We start from the raw sequence: 14,020 nt of genomic DNA on the forward strand, positions 1-14,020 counted from the left end.
GTGGTAGGTTCTCCATCTCTGAGGCTCTGAAGAAGAGGCTGGAAAGCCAAGTCTCACAGAGGGTTTCATGGGTTTCCTGAACATTGCCAGGAGTAGGGCTGGATGACCCTTGGCGTCCCTTCCACCTCCACAGTTCTAAAGTTCTGTGATTCTAAATCCCTCTTCCAGCATTTTGCAGCCCTCCCACCACCCCGCAGCTTCTCCTGTTTCTGTGAACCCCCTGGGGAAGACATTCCAGATCAACTATTTGGAGAGGTTTTCTTTCACTGAGTTACAGCCATCCTGCCTTGAAGAATTTGCTTCTTCTGGAGACATTCAGAAAAACCGTCCTTTATTTGCAGGAATGTGATGGGCTTCTCAGAACCTGGGGGAAAGGATGATGGTTTCCAAACTTTGACAAAGAAGCGCCATCTGTATATTTGCCCTTGATCCGGAAAAGGGAGAGCCATCTCCGCAGTGCATCAGCGAGTGATCAGCAAAAGATTCAAGACGTTTTTCCCCAACCAATTTTGAGATAAATAGGGGGTACAATAGTATTATTTTTATTGTTTATTCATTCTGTGTGTGTGGTGATGTAGATGGTCAATCTGTACACCACCCAAACACCAAAATTCTGGGCAGTTCACAAAATAAATATATCCACTTACAAAGATTTCTGTAACCTAATCCGTTGTCCCCTTTCAATAAATCTGGTTAAAGAAGACTCAGTGAGGATCTTGCATTTTGCTTGTAAAGGGCTGCTAAGGGCTTGAGATGACGTGGCCAAAAATTTGCGCATGGCTGCCCTGCTCTGAGGGCATTCCCCTCCCAGGCTTGAAGGTGGTTCCCCACTTGCCACGTTTAAGCAAAGATTCTCCTTTTCCATCCAGACATTGGTAGGGGGATTCGGGTAGCAAAGGCTCTGGTTATATTTTGTTGTACATTTAAATCAGAGCACCTTTTTTATGTCTTTATGAGTTCAATGTTTTTTTTTTAATTGTCCAGAGCTGTTTGGATTCCATGATTGGGACAGCCCCCAAACACTGTGAATGAATAAATAAATTAAAATCCAGAATCAGACCGCATGTCCCTCTAGTCCAGAACTGTGTTCACACAACGACAATGCAGTTGTGGGCTTCCCCCCCCCCCCATTTTGTTCAGTTTCAGTTCTCTTTTGAATCTCTACGATCTGTTTCAAAATTTTTATCGTTCTTGCTTTTGAAGTAAACCACCCAGTCATCTGGAGTCAGGTGGCCTCTAAAATAAATAAGTGAATAAGCAAACAACCAAATCAGCTGAGTTCCTGGAGGTTGTATGGTTAACCTTAGTTTGCTGTTGTCGTGCTTGTCGCTGTTTGTTTAGGGGCAGTGTCTTGTGCAAAGCCAGTCTGTCTGATGAGTTCTTAGTTCAAAGTACTGTGCGAACCCAGAAAACAGATTAGTTCAGGAACCAGGTGAAGAGGATGGTGCAAATGTAGCCAGAGATTGGGAGCAACCAATCTCCGGGGTTCCATGGAATCTTTTCCAGCCAGAGGTCCTCTGTTGCTCCTTCCAGCTCTCTCCCATAAGCAGTGAGTGAAACTTTGGGAGAAGAGCTATGGACAGAGCCAGGGAGAGCTCTGCATCTTCCATGGTTAAACCATTCCTCCTGAGCTTCCCTTGGGACTTCTGAGGGAACTCTCTCCCAAGCACACCTGGAGCCGCTGGAACAGCCTTGAGCCCTTTTTGCATTCAAAGCGTCACCAAGCAATTGGCCCTGTGAGGAGGGACTAGATGGTCTCTAAAAGCCCCTTCCTCCAGTTGCAGGATTTCATAATTTTCCAAAGGTTTCTGCAGGTGAAACTGCAGATCGAACGCCATTGAGCTAAGGAGATCTCCTTCTGGACCCCTTGGGAGATCACGAACCTCTTCTCCACTTGCTGTCCTGCTCTGCTCTTACTTCGCAGCTCGCTGAGTTTTGGCTCATACCCATCACAGCTCCTCATTTTAGTTTCCAGATCTGGAATCCGGGTTTGTCAAGTAGATGACAGCTTGGTTGGTGCTGACCTCGATCACGGCTTTTTGCGGCTCTGTGTGCGGACCCAGCCAAGAACAGGGGTCAGCTGAGGAAGCAGGTTAGGCATTTCCTTTAGGAACACCGCTGGGACACCTTGGCCTTTCACGCCCCCTTGGGAAGGAATGCTTCACTGGTTTCCAGGCAAGACAGCGCAGACCCTTTATTTCTCTCTGCCCTTTAAAAAAAAATCGGGTCTCCCTCAAGCTGAGCTTGACCGCCAATGTTTCCCCAGGGTAGTCTACAACCTGGAATTTCCTAGTGGTCTCCCATCCAAGACTGCTCTGCTGAGCTTCCTTCTGCCTGTTCTACTGCCCATCACCCCCACCAGCCCCACATGCGAGTCCCCCCCAAGTGATTTGCAGTGGAGAAGAGCGGCTGCTCCTTTCCTTTTCCAACCCACCAAGGCAACAGCTGCTGGGAGATGAGCTCCTCCATGGGGGGGGGCTGCATTTTGTGCTTCTGGCCCTCCTCACCCTCCCCAGAAGGAGAGGCCACAATGGGGGCTTGCTTCCACACCCCAAGGCAGGCCTCAACCGGCCCTGCTGGGGGGGGGGACATGCTGCTCACGGGGGGGGGACACGAAGGAGCGGCCTGTTTTCTCTAGGGGGAAACAGACACCGAGGGGCTTCCTGGGGCTGCAACTGCAGAAGCTCCCCCCCCCAGCCCACGCAGCCCCCTCCCCTCAGCAGGCAGACTCTTGGATTCAGGAAAGAATACACAGTCTGGCCTCACCCAATTCGGGGCTGCTGGAAACCTGCAGGGTGGGCCGGCCGGCCTCCCTCCCCCCTTCCTCTTCGTGTTTCATTGGGGAGGGGATACACAGGGCAGAGTGAGCCCACAGCAATCAACCCCAGAAGCCTTGGTCTGGTGCCAACTGCAGAACCTTCCCAAAGGATTTGCCCCAGCTTGCAAACATTTCACCAGTACTCCTCAGCTGCTGACATCCCCCCCATCCCCTGGCAGCACTTCAACCCAGGGGATTAGAGAGAGGAGACCACAGCAACTGCCAAACCGCTGCTTTTTCCTTCTCCCTCCCCACCTGGTTTTCCTCTCATGTCACATCTTTTTAGGTACCAAGGCCACAGGGACCAGGGATCTGCAGAAACAGTGGTAGCATTCACACACCACCCTTCCTGGCTCCTTGGCTCAAACAATACATATGGAAGGCAAAGACGTAGGTATATCCTTAAAGCCAGCTGTGGCTTTCCACAGCTGTTCAAGGGCAGCCCCTTTTCGAGCTACGACAGAGGTCCAAGCAGGAGGCCACTGAGTGTGAGTAGGGCCTCTCAATCCAGGAATTAGTATGTTGCGTGAATGCATTAACTCAGTCTTGCCCTGGCTGACCACTGGTGTGACCTCAGCCAGTGATGAAGGGAAAAAAAACACTCTGGACACGCACAGAGACTCTCCAATCATTTGAATACATAACCCTACTTCAGAGTTCCCAAAGCTTGTGAGCTCTGGGGATATTTGATCTAAGGCTGTCAACATTTCACCAGATTTCCTCCAAGATGGCCCAAACTTTGCAAACATTTCCATGAGTTGCCGAAAGAATTGAGCAAGATTTGAGCAGCATTACGTGAGCCCAGGCCCAAACCCACTGAGATCTTCTGGGTTTTTAGCCAAGTGAAAATCATACCTGGGAATAGAAAGATATTCTTAGAAAAGTGTGTCAACAGCCACACAGGAGAGGAACTGAGTTTGGAGCTGAACTTGGTCTTCATTCCGGGACTCAGGGATGGCTCTTGCCTTTGTGGGCCCCTCCCTCTGTAAGAAATAGTAGTATTCACAATAATAGTTCTCATGTTTTTCTATTCTATACAAATAGAATAGTAAATAACAGGGAATAGTAATAATAATGCAAAGAGGCTATAGTAAATAATGCATGATACATATTGTTTGGTAGTAATAATCAGTTGTTGCCTGTTAATGATATCTGTTGCGTATCATCAAGGCTACTAAATTTTAGTATCCCTGCTAGGCCTATAAGTTACAAATAATTATAATAATCATCAGCCTGGTGTTCAAAGTGTGTGCATCTCTTGCCTATTTTTAATTAAGACATGAAAAAAAACGAGTATTTATGAAAAGGCACCAACAGAAATCACTGCTACTTCATTTTTATTCTTTCTGATGTAAAAAAAAATATATTAAAAGATTTTCCAGGGCCCTGGGCACCGTGCCCTGCTGTGCCTAATGGGTACCTCGGTCCTGCCCGCCCAGGGAATTCCATGCCCATCTGCAGGCTGGCCTCTGCCCATCCTCATTTCCGAGCAGCTGCCCGCAATCGGAAGTCGACGCTCTTCCGAAACCCGGCGCTGCTGCAAACCCGGAGTTTCTCCAAGCCCGGAGAAGCTGCTTCCCGCTTCCAAAATCGTGGCTCATCCCGCGCCGTTGAGCCGGCGGGGGGCGGGGGGCGGGGGGCGGGGAGGAGAGGCGGCGGGGCGGGGCGGCGCCCGGGAAAGTCTGTACCCGCGTCACGCCGGCGGTCGACCCGCAGCCGATTGGCAAGATGGAGGAGAAGCCCGCGGGCAGGGCAGGGCACCCAGGAAGAAGTGGGTCACCCCGAAACGGGCACCTGGTCCCCGGAAGCGCGCAGGCAGCTCGGCGCGGTGACTCAGCCCGATCTTTCAGCTGCAGTTTCGCCTTCTTTGGCCGCGGGCTCTCCTGCACCCCGCTCTGGGTGCGTCTGCGCGTGCGAGTGTGTGTGTGTTTTAACGGTCTTTCTCCCCCTTCCCCCGCGCCCCCGAAATTTCCTGGCCAGGATAAGTTGTCTCTCGTGTCAGGGCCTGTTTACTCGCGATGCTGCAGACCTTGATTTTCAGGTGTGCCGGCTGGCAAGAGGCCGAGTGAAACGGACGGGGCCTAAGGCGCGCGCACACGCGCACACACAGCCGGCGGAGGTGCGGGGATAGCGGGGAGTTCCCAAAAGGGGCTTGGCTGGATTTAAGGACTGGCGATCTGTGAGACCCAGTCGGGAACTGCTGCTGTTGCCAGTGTTAAAAGCGATGCCATTGACGGCCCTGAGCAAGGAACGAGTTTTATTCTTTTCAAGCCAGCAGAATGTAGGAAAGGAATTATGTCAAAGATGGGGGGTGGGGTCAGGACTCTGTCCGACAGCGGGATACCCCTTGGAAAAGTTAGCAACGCGGGACCACATTGAAGTGAGCACAGACGCTGGCAAATGGGTCGGATCCCCCCCGAAAAGTAAAATCCAGAAAACTCCCCCCCCCCACGCGTATCCCCGTGGGAGGGGCTGCCGGGCAGCGGCTAGGAAAGCTGCCGATCCCTCCGTTCTAAGCCCCCTCCCGCCTCCTTCCCGGTCGGATGAGCCGAGTGGCGCGCGCTTCCCCGTGCAAAAATGCACGCCACCCCCCCCCCCCCATGTAACACAAGGAAGGGCACAAGGGCACCTCCACAGAACGAGACCACCACCGACCCTTCCGAGGGTCGCAGGAGCCGAGCCCGGCAGGCCTTCCCAGCGCAGCGGGACGCGCACGTGTTCGGTCTGGCCCGGTTCGTGCCCGCCGGTTGCGGAATTGCTCCGCCGCCCCGTGAGAAGGGCGGGAAAGGGCGAGTCGAGCTGCGGGGAAGGCAGACCCCTCGTCCTGGGGCTGCAGGTCAGGACGGAGCCAGGGCCAGCCGGGGCGGAGGGCAGAAGGGGACCTCTGTCTGCAAGGCCGGCTTCTCCGAGGACTGCTCCCAAGGAGAGGGGCGCCGCGGCCCGCGCGCTTCCTGCCTGCGAGGGCAGCTTCCCAGGAGGGGTCCCTCTGAGCCCGGGGGACCCACTTCAAGGGTACCTAGGAAGTTGCGGGAGCACCGGGCTCCTCTCTGGCCCCGGCTGCAGAGGATTGCTCCGGGGCGCCAGGCGACAGTCTGGGAAACGAACGGAAGACAGAAGAGACCCGGAGGAGGGGGGGGGCGAAGATTCGGGGGAGGGGGCTCATCTCAGAAACGGGGGCCACGCAGCTACTGGGAAGAAGCGCTGCAGACCCTCCCCAGAGGTCCGCCTTCACCAGCTCACTCTAAACCAGGCGGCGGGTTCCAAGATCCTGGATTTATCCCGGGGGATAATCGAAGGCACCTTTCTGGGACCCGGGGAGGTCTCGCCCGCTGAGTGGGGCTTGGCAGCTCAACTGCGGAGGTGGGCTCAAGAGGCCCCTAAGCCTGTTTCTTGACGGGGAAGGGCAGCCCACGGAGCCCAGCCAGCAGGAGGGGGAGGGAGCAGCCGGAGTGGGGTGGCAGTGGGGTGCTTCCATCCCCGGCAGCAGAGTGCGAGTCCCTGCCCAGCCCAGAGACCTCCCAGACACACACCTGGATGGCGGGGGGGGGGGGGGGCGTTGGCTGGGTGAAGCTGGCCATAGCAAGGGGCTAAAGCAATCTCAGCACTCTGAACTTGGGGAGGGGGCACCCCTCCGAAATGCATCCAAGGACGTTTCAGGAGCAATTCCCAGGATCCTGTGCCACAGCCCCGGTGGTCAGGGTAGCTCAACATTGTCTCTGCTTCACTGAAGGAGTGGAAGAGGTGATTTCTGAAACATTAGAAAAACGAGAGCGGTAAGACCACAGCGGTGATGGAAAGGCAAGAAGAGAAGTCTAATTCTTGGCAGGGGGGTCTGCAGGATAGGGTTAAAGAAGTCAAGTTGGGGCGCACGTAAAAACCAGGTGGGGCTTCACCCACACCAACACTGCTGCCACGTTGACTTTTTGACTATGCCCTACAGACACCCCAGATTCTTGGGGACCATTTCAAGGACCTGCCTTGGACTGGTCCAAAGGACCAGTGTCCCCCGCGGGAACCCGGATGCCAGAATGGGAAGCTTTGGAGGAGCACCTGACAATGTCACACCTTGCTTTTGACCTCCTTGCTCTGTTCCTCACACCTTGCAGCTGGAGAACATCTGCCCAGCTCTTGATTAAATCCTGCCCAGTGGGCTCCACCCTCCAGGCACCATGCCAGGAAATATTAATAACCGGGATGTTATTTTCCTGGGATAAGAGTAATTATTACTGCAACCATCAGGGACTTGACTTGTAATATTGCCGGATTAGGAAGCTTCCCACATGGAAGGGAATGCTCTCTATGCTTCAGATGGCAGGCAGATGCCTGAGGACCAGGGGGTTTCATCTGTCCCTCCATTTAAAATATTTCTAGGCATCCTGTCAATTATAAGCCCTCCGAGGCATATATAAAGAGAATAAAACAATAACTACAAAAATTAATCCATTGCTCCAAATCAATTCCATTTGTAACTGGCAAAGCACCAAGGCTCATGCAGGGAACGCACACGCGTACGCACTTTCGCTTGCATAGATTTGCATGGTCTTTTGCTCTTTGGTTAGCCGTGAGGAATGCAGGGATTTAGAGCATTCAAAGCTCGTCCATTTCCCACCCACCCCAGCTGAAAATCTTGGATTTCCAACTAATTTTCATCCTTGCTGGAGGAAGACGGGGAGGTTATGAAGTCCAAGGAGAAGTCAGAAGCGGGTGGGGGGCTCAAGTGAGCAGCTTTGCGCAGCTGTCGGGACAGGCCCTGAAGATGGTGGGTTGAAATTGCACAAGAGTGGGGCCAATGGGTGCGTGTGCTCGCATGTTTGGGCAACCTGTGACTGTCTTCAGGGGTCAGTGTTTCTTTCTCAACAGGAAGAGTGAAGAAGCTCGGACATCTGACTGCGGGCGTCACATTGCACTCCTGTTCCTGCCTTGTCATTTGCATGGGGGGCTGTTTCCCACAGCTGGTGACCCTCAGAAAAGCAGGGCACCAGTGCCAGAAGGGGGAACCCGCTGCTTGCTTGTTGCACCCCAGGCACACAACATCAGTCCAGCGACAAGCTGGAAGAGAGGCCGAGCAGCAGGGGAGAGACTGGCAAGCTCATCCTACGCCAGTGGAGACTGCTGCCCATCCCAGGGTCAGGGTGGACAGAGGGCCATCCAGCTCGGCCACAAGGAAAGGCCGCCTTCACAGTCTTCGGAACAATTCTGCCCGTCTTCTCCATGAGAAGCTCTTAGATCTTTCAAGATTAGCTATAAGGCCTTCCAGTGGGGTTCTCTTCTCCAGGCTAAATGTATCCCGAACCAGAGAAAATGAAAACTGCTATTTTCTGAAGGGTTGAAGAGAACTTTCGTTCCCCTTTTGCTTAACCATTCGTTGACTATATTCAGAGAATATGCTTAACCCAGACAGTCAGAGACTTAGTGGCTGCGTTCTTGCAGCCTGCTAGGCTTGGTTACAATTAATCTTGGTTTGTTTCTTTCTGTGGCCTACCATGTTGTGTGAACCCAGCCTGTTCCTAACTGCTAGCCCTGGGCGTGAGGCAACCAGTATGGATTTCCCTGGCACAAGAGAATCACCGCCACCACCACCATCATCATCCCTCCATGGGTACTCCCTTGTGATGCTCTGATGAGATTGAGGGCCGTTCTGGCAGCCGTGTATTCTACCAGAAGGGTCACAAAAGCCAGACAGGTCTCAGCGGGAGAGCCAGACTAAGAAACCCACCAACCCATTCAGTCTGGTGAGAAAACAGAAAATGAATCCTATAACAGATCAGTCATTGCCGGGGTCAACGAGGGCCGTGTTGACCAACAACGTGGGGCTACTTGGTGCAAATGTTTGAACTGTGGAAAGGAATTTATCCAGGCTCAAATGTCACTGAAGAACGACTAGCAGGTCAAAGGAGATTCATTACCAGAAATAATGAATATATTCAGGGATGAAGAACTGGGAGAGATGCAGAAAAATTGTGAAAATGGAAGACCCCAAAACAATAGTAGAATAGTAGAAGAAACTCAGATAACAACTGGAAATGTAGAGGAAGCAGCTGATCTGGACTCCAGAAATGATAACTTACTTACTTACTTACTTATTTATATTTCAAATTTCTATCACCGCCCATCTCTCCTGAAAAGGGGACTCTGGGCGGTTAGACCTTAGAAGAAGTAACAACAACAACAGAGCCAGTACAGGCCAGCGCTGAAACAACTTATGAACCGACCCTCCTGACAAGAAGAATTAAAAGGGAAAATTATGGCATTTGCAGAATTCCCAATAGAAAGACAAAGACTGCCAGCACTGAAAGGAGCGCCCCCAAAAGGCCTGGCACCGATAAGGAAGAATGTGACGGAGAGGCAGTTTGGCCTAGTGGTGAAGGCAACAGGCTAGCAAGCAGGAGGCTGTGAGTTCTAGTCCCGCCTGAGGCAGGAAAGCCGCTGGGTGACCGTGGGCCAGTCTCTCTCTCAGCCCAACCCACCTCACAGGGTTGTGGTGGTGGGGAAAAGAGGAGGAGGAAGGAATATCAGATAAGTTCACCACCTTGAGCTATTTATAAAAATAATACAGGCGGGATTGAATGAATGAATGAATAAATAAATAAATAAAATGTGAATAAGGCACTTGCAAGGATTAGATGTTAAATAGATGTTATTCTATCGAACAAACCAGCCAGCTCGCCTGCAGTGCAGCAGTGGTGGTTATAGGAAGAGCTGGGTATCGAAATTAAAAAAACAAAAGCCAAGTCATACTCAGTCCCAAAGTGGAAGATCAGACTGGAGGCCAAGATAAAGAAATTAAGATCAGAGGTGAGTGATTTAAAGAACATGAAAGAGCAAAAATTGAAGAATGTAAGAATCAGGGCAAGCCTAATAAAAAATATTAGCTTAGCATCAGAAAAACGAAAGAAGCTTTGGAAATCATAAAGCAACAAATAACAGTAATAGCTGGGAAAATTGAACGCTATGAGGTGCAAATCACCCAATTTAAGCAAAATCAGCTATTTCAATCAGACCAGAGGCGATTCTACCAAAGTATACATGGCAAGAGAAATTCTGAAAATGGAAAACCAAACAAAAAAGGAAACAATCCAGTTTTGGAAAGATCTGTGGGAACCTCAAAAAGATTACAGTGAAAATGCTGGATAAAAGAATTTGAAGATGAATTTTGTAAAAATCAAATGGAAGAACTAACAATAGCAGGAGAAATGGTTAAAAATCAAGTGAAAAGGATTAAAAGCTGGACATCTCCTGGAAATGATCAGTTGCCTGGCTTTGGGCTCAAATATCTGACTACATCCAATTAAAGCTACACAGCTTAATGAAGTATTGCGTAAAGGAGACATCAGCGACGGGTTAATAACTGGCAAAACTTGTCTGATTCAAAAAGACCCAGCGAAAGGGACAACACCAGGAAACCACAGGCCGATAACATGCTTGCCTACAATATTTAAATTATTCACAAGCATAATAGCAGACAACATCCAAGATTACATGGAAGAAAATAACATCCATCCAGTAGGCCAGAAAGGAAATAAAAGAAAAATCAGAGGTACAAAAGATCAACTCCTGATTGGTAGAATGGTTCTGGAGAATTGCAAAAGCCAAAAAGTCAATTTACATACTGTCTGGATTGATTATAAAAAGGCATTTGATTCATTACCACATCGTTGGATCATCAAATGTTTGGAAACAACTGGTGTCAGCAAAAACATTACAATGTTTATAGAAAAAATAATGAAGCAATGGAAGACAGAATTGGTGGTTGGCAATGAAAAATATGGGTTGGTCAACATCTTCCAGGGTGACTCATTATCACCCTCTGTAATGATTGCCTTATCCCAACGAAGTCAGTCTCACCAGAGTTTGGTGAATAAAACTGATTTATTGAAAGGATAGTATGCAAATACGAAGAAAGCTGAGAATGAGCAAAAGCGCGCCAAATACAAACTAAAAACCCTCGCTTCAAAACCAGCCCCGCCCATCCTCCCTCCTCGCAACCACCCCCTCCCAGGTGTTAGCAACCGTTGCCCACATCGGCCTGAGAAAGCAACCTTGAACAGAGTCACTAACCCAAACATACATTCCACAGTTGCAGTAAGAAGATTACAGCCTGGCCCGGCTGGAAATTTCCACCCCGCAAACACGGGCTAGAAAAGTGACATGGGAACCGTTACGATGTATACAGAACATTGAAACGATGAACATGACACCCTCATTATTTGTCATTGCTATGATCCCACTTCCAGTGATTTTGAAGAAATCAAATCTTGGCTGTCAAACAGCAAAACATGCTAATCAAACCTCACATTTGCTTTATATGGATGATCTTAAGCTTTATGGAAAATCAGAAATCGAAATCCAGTCACTGACAAATACTGTAAGAATTTCTAGCACAGATCTAGCAGTGGAATTTGGCCTGGAGAAATGGGCTGCAGTAGCAATAAATCGGAGTAAAATCACAAACAGTAATGGCATTGAAAGGACAAATCACCAAACCGTCAGGAGCCATCAGGATGAAGCCTACAAGTATTGGGGCATTTTACAGTTGGATAACATCAAGCATGGACAAGTTGAAATATGTCAGAGTGATAGAATTGCTAAAGACAAAATTGAATGGTGGAAACACCATCAAAGCCATCAATACCTGGAGCATACCTGTTACATGAGTAATGGGGATGTAATACAGTTGAAAAAGTAGTCAGTAATGAGCACATTAAAATACTCTGGGATTTCCAAACACAAACTGATCAAGTCTTGGCGCATAGCACACTAGATTTAACCGTGGTTGAAAAGAAGGAAGTGTGGATTATTGATGTGGCAAAACCAGGGGATAGAATAGAAGACAAAGAATTCAGGAAGGTCACAAAGTATCAAGATCTGAAAATCGAAGTTGAAAGATTATGGTGTAAACCAGCCATGGTGGTCCCAGTGGTAACTGGCACACACTGGCAGCTGTGATTTCACATTGTTGTTTATATCATCATCATCATCATCTGACAGGCAAAGCAGATACAACAAGACCTGGCAATGGCTACGAGCAGGAAAGCTGAAGGAAGAGACGGAGGGGCTGATTCTGGCTGCACAAGGCCAGGCCTTAAGAACAAACCCACATCAAACCAGAATCGAGAAGACAGCAGCAGACAGCAAACGCCCCCTCTGCAAAGAAGCCGAAGGAACAGCGGCCCTCCTGGTCAGCTGCTGCAAGAAGATCGCACAGGCTGACCACAGACAACGGCGTGACGAAGTAGCAACACTGGCGCATCGGGGTATCTGCACGAAATGCCCCTTGCCTGCAAGCAAGAACTGGTGGGGCCACAAAACAGACAAAGTCATAGAAAAGGAAGGCGCCAACGTGCTCCGGGGCTTGAGAATTCAGGCAGACAAGCACCTGCCACGCAGCACCCCAGACTTCTCAGCTGTTGGTGAGAGAGACAAGAAATCTATCCACGTGGTGGCTGAGAGTCACCACTGACTTGATGGTCCCTAATCAACCTATCATGATAACCTCACAGTGCTGCTGCTGCCACCAATGCTCTGCAGATGCTCCAGGTGGAGACTGAGAGGCTTGCTGGCTTAGGCCCTGACCGTGACTGCAAGATTAAGGAACAGGGAGGCCCCAGAGACTCCGTTTCCCAAAGAAAGGGGCATTTGCCAGGCCAGGCCAGGCTTCCCAGATGACATCAGCTGGCGTTTAAGCGGGCACCTGCCTCTCTCCCCGTCGCTGCCACGAAGAGTGGACTTCCAGATGAGGGCATGCACAGCTTGTGTGGTGGTTGGCCCCTGTGAGAACAGGCTGCCAGACTAGACAGGCCAGGGGCCTGATCCAGCAGGCCTGTTCGCACAACATCCTCCAGGGCAAGAAGCTTCCCCCATCCTTTGCTGAGCCCTCTGAAGGAAAAGCTGTTCTCTCACTGCCCTCTGCAGGCTAAGGGAACATTGGCAAGCAGCATTTTGGCAGGCGAGAACAAGGGGTTCCAGCAAGGGCTTTGCACAATCTGTCACGCAGCTTGTTGGCCCCTCCTCCTGAGCAACACTCTGCACATCTCTCCTGAAGCTGTTAGAAAACCCAGCGAAACGGCGTTCAGGACGACCTAAGCGGGAAGAGAAATCATTCAGAAACGTTTCAGATGACCACTGCACCTTTCCACAGCCACTAAATCTCCAGAGGTACTCATTTGATCCCGTTTTAGTTCCTCTTTTATTGTGTCTTAATCTAGGGTTTACTTTTTTTCCCCCCACAGAACACTGTTGTCACTTTGGTAGGGCACTTCTCGGTTTCTACAATGGGAGGTGTGATATTTTAACCAGTGAAATAATGAATTGCTTCAAGGCTTTTTAAGGCTTGAGTCTGGAAAGCAGAGGGCAAGAATTTGGGCTGGTGGATTTTTGGAAAAAAGTTCCAAAGTTCCCCATCCCTAAAGCACGAATGAATCTGTCCCACTGGGCCTTCTGAAGCGTCAGGCCTCAAGATAGAAAATGACCATCCACCACGGAGGCTGGCTGGGGAGCATTTGCCCACTTCTGCCTTGGAATAAAATTGGCAAGGCAGAAAAGGCACTATCAGATTTTTTGTCACCTGATACCAGAAGCATTGGGCTGTGTGCATGGGTGTGCATGCATGCCTCTTTGATCCCCACTTCACCAAGCCCCCGTGCACAGACAGAGGGGAGTGTCATGGGGGGCTCGGATTCCGAGGGGGAAGACGAGGAGGGGCAGCCAGTCGGGGGAGGGGGCGAGCAGTCAGCGCCGGGCGCGCCGGACGAACAGCCGCCTGAGCGGGCAGAGGAGGCGGGGCGGCCAGCGAGGGTGGGGACGCGGAGTTGCCACCCCCTCCCAGTGCGAGAGCACGGAGAGCAGGCAGGAGAGCAGAGCAGAGGGAGTCAGCGAGGTTACTCGCGAGGAAGCCGCCTCGCCCTCCGCCGTGAGCCCCGCTGCCGGGGCTGCTCGTGCTGAAAGAGAGCGACGAGCCCCCGGCGGCTGTCCGAAAGGAGCGCGCGTCGATTCTCTGGCCTCCCCAGCGCCTCGGGCGCCTGGACGGCCCGGCCCGGCCCGCCTTGCGCCCGCTCCCTGGACGTTGGACTCTGCAACCGGACAGGCTGCCGGCCTCGTGGGACGCGGCTGCCTCGGCCTGCGCGTGGCCGCACGCCGCTGTGCTGCCGCTTGTGCCAGGTGGAAGTTGCAAGCGCCTCTCTTGCGTACTGCGCATGCCCGGCC

Source organism: Candoia aspera, chromosome 6 (genome assembly GCF_035149785.1).
Source record: "Candoia aspera isolate rCanAsp1 chromosome 6, rCanAsp1.hap2, whole genome shotgun sequence".
NCBI lineage: Eukaryota > Metazoa > Chordata > Lepidosauria > Squamata > Boidae > Candoia > Candoia aspera.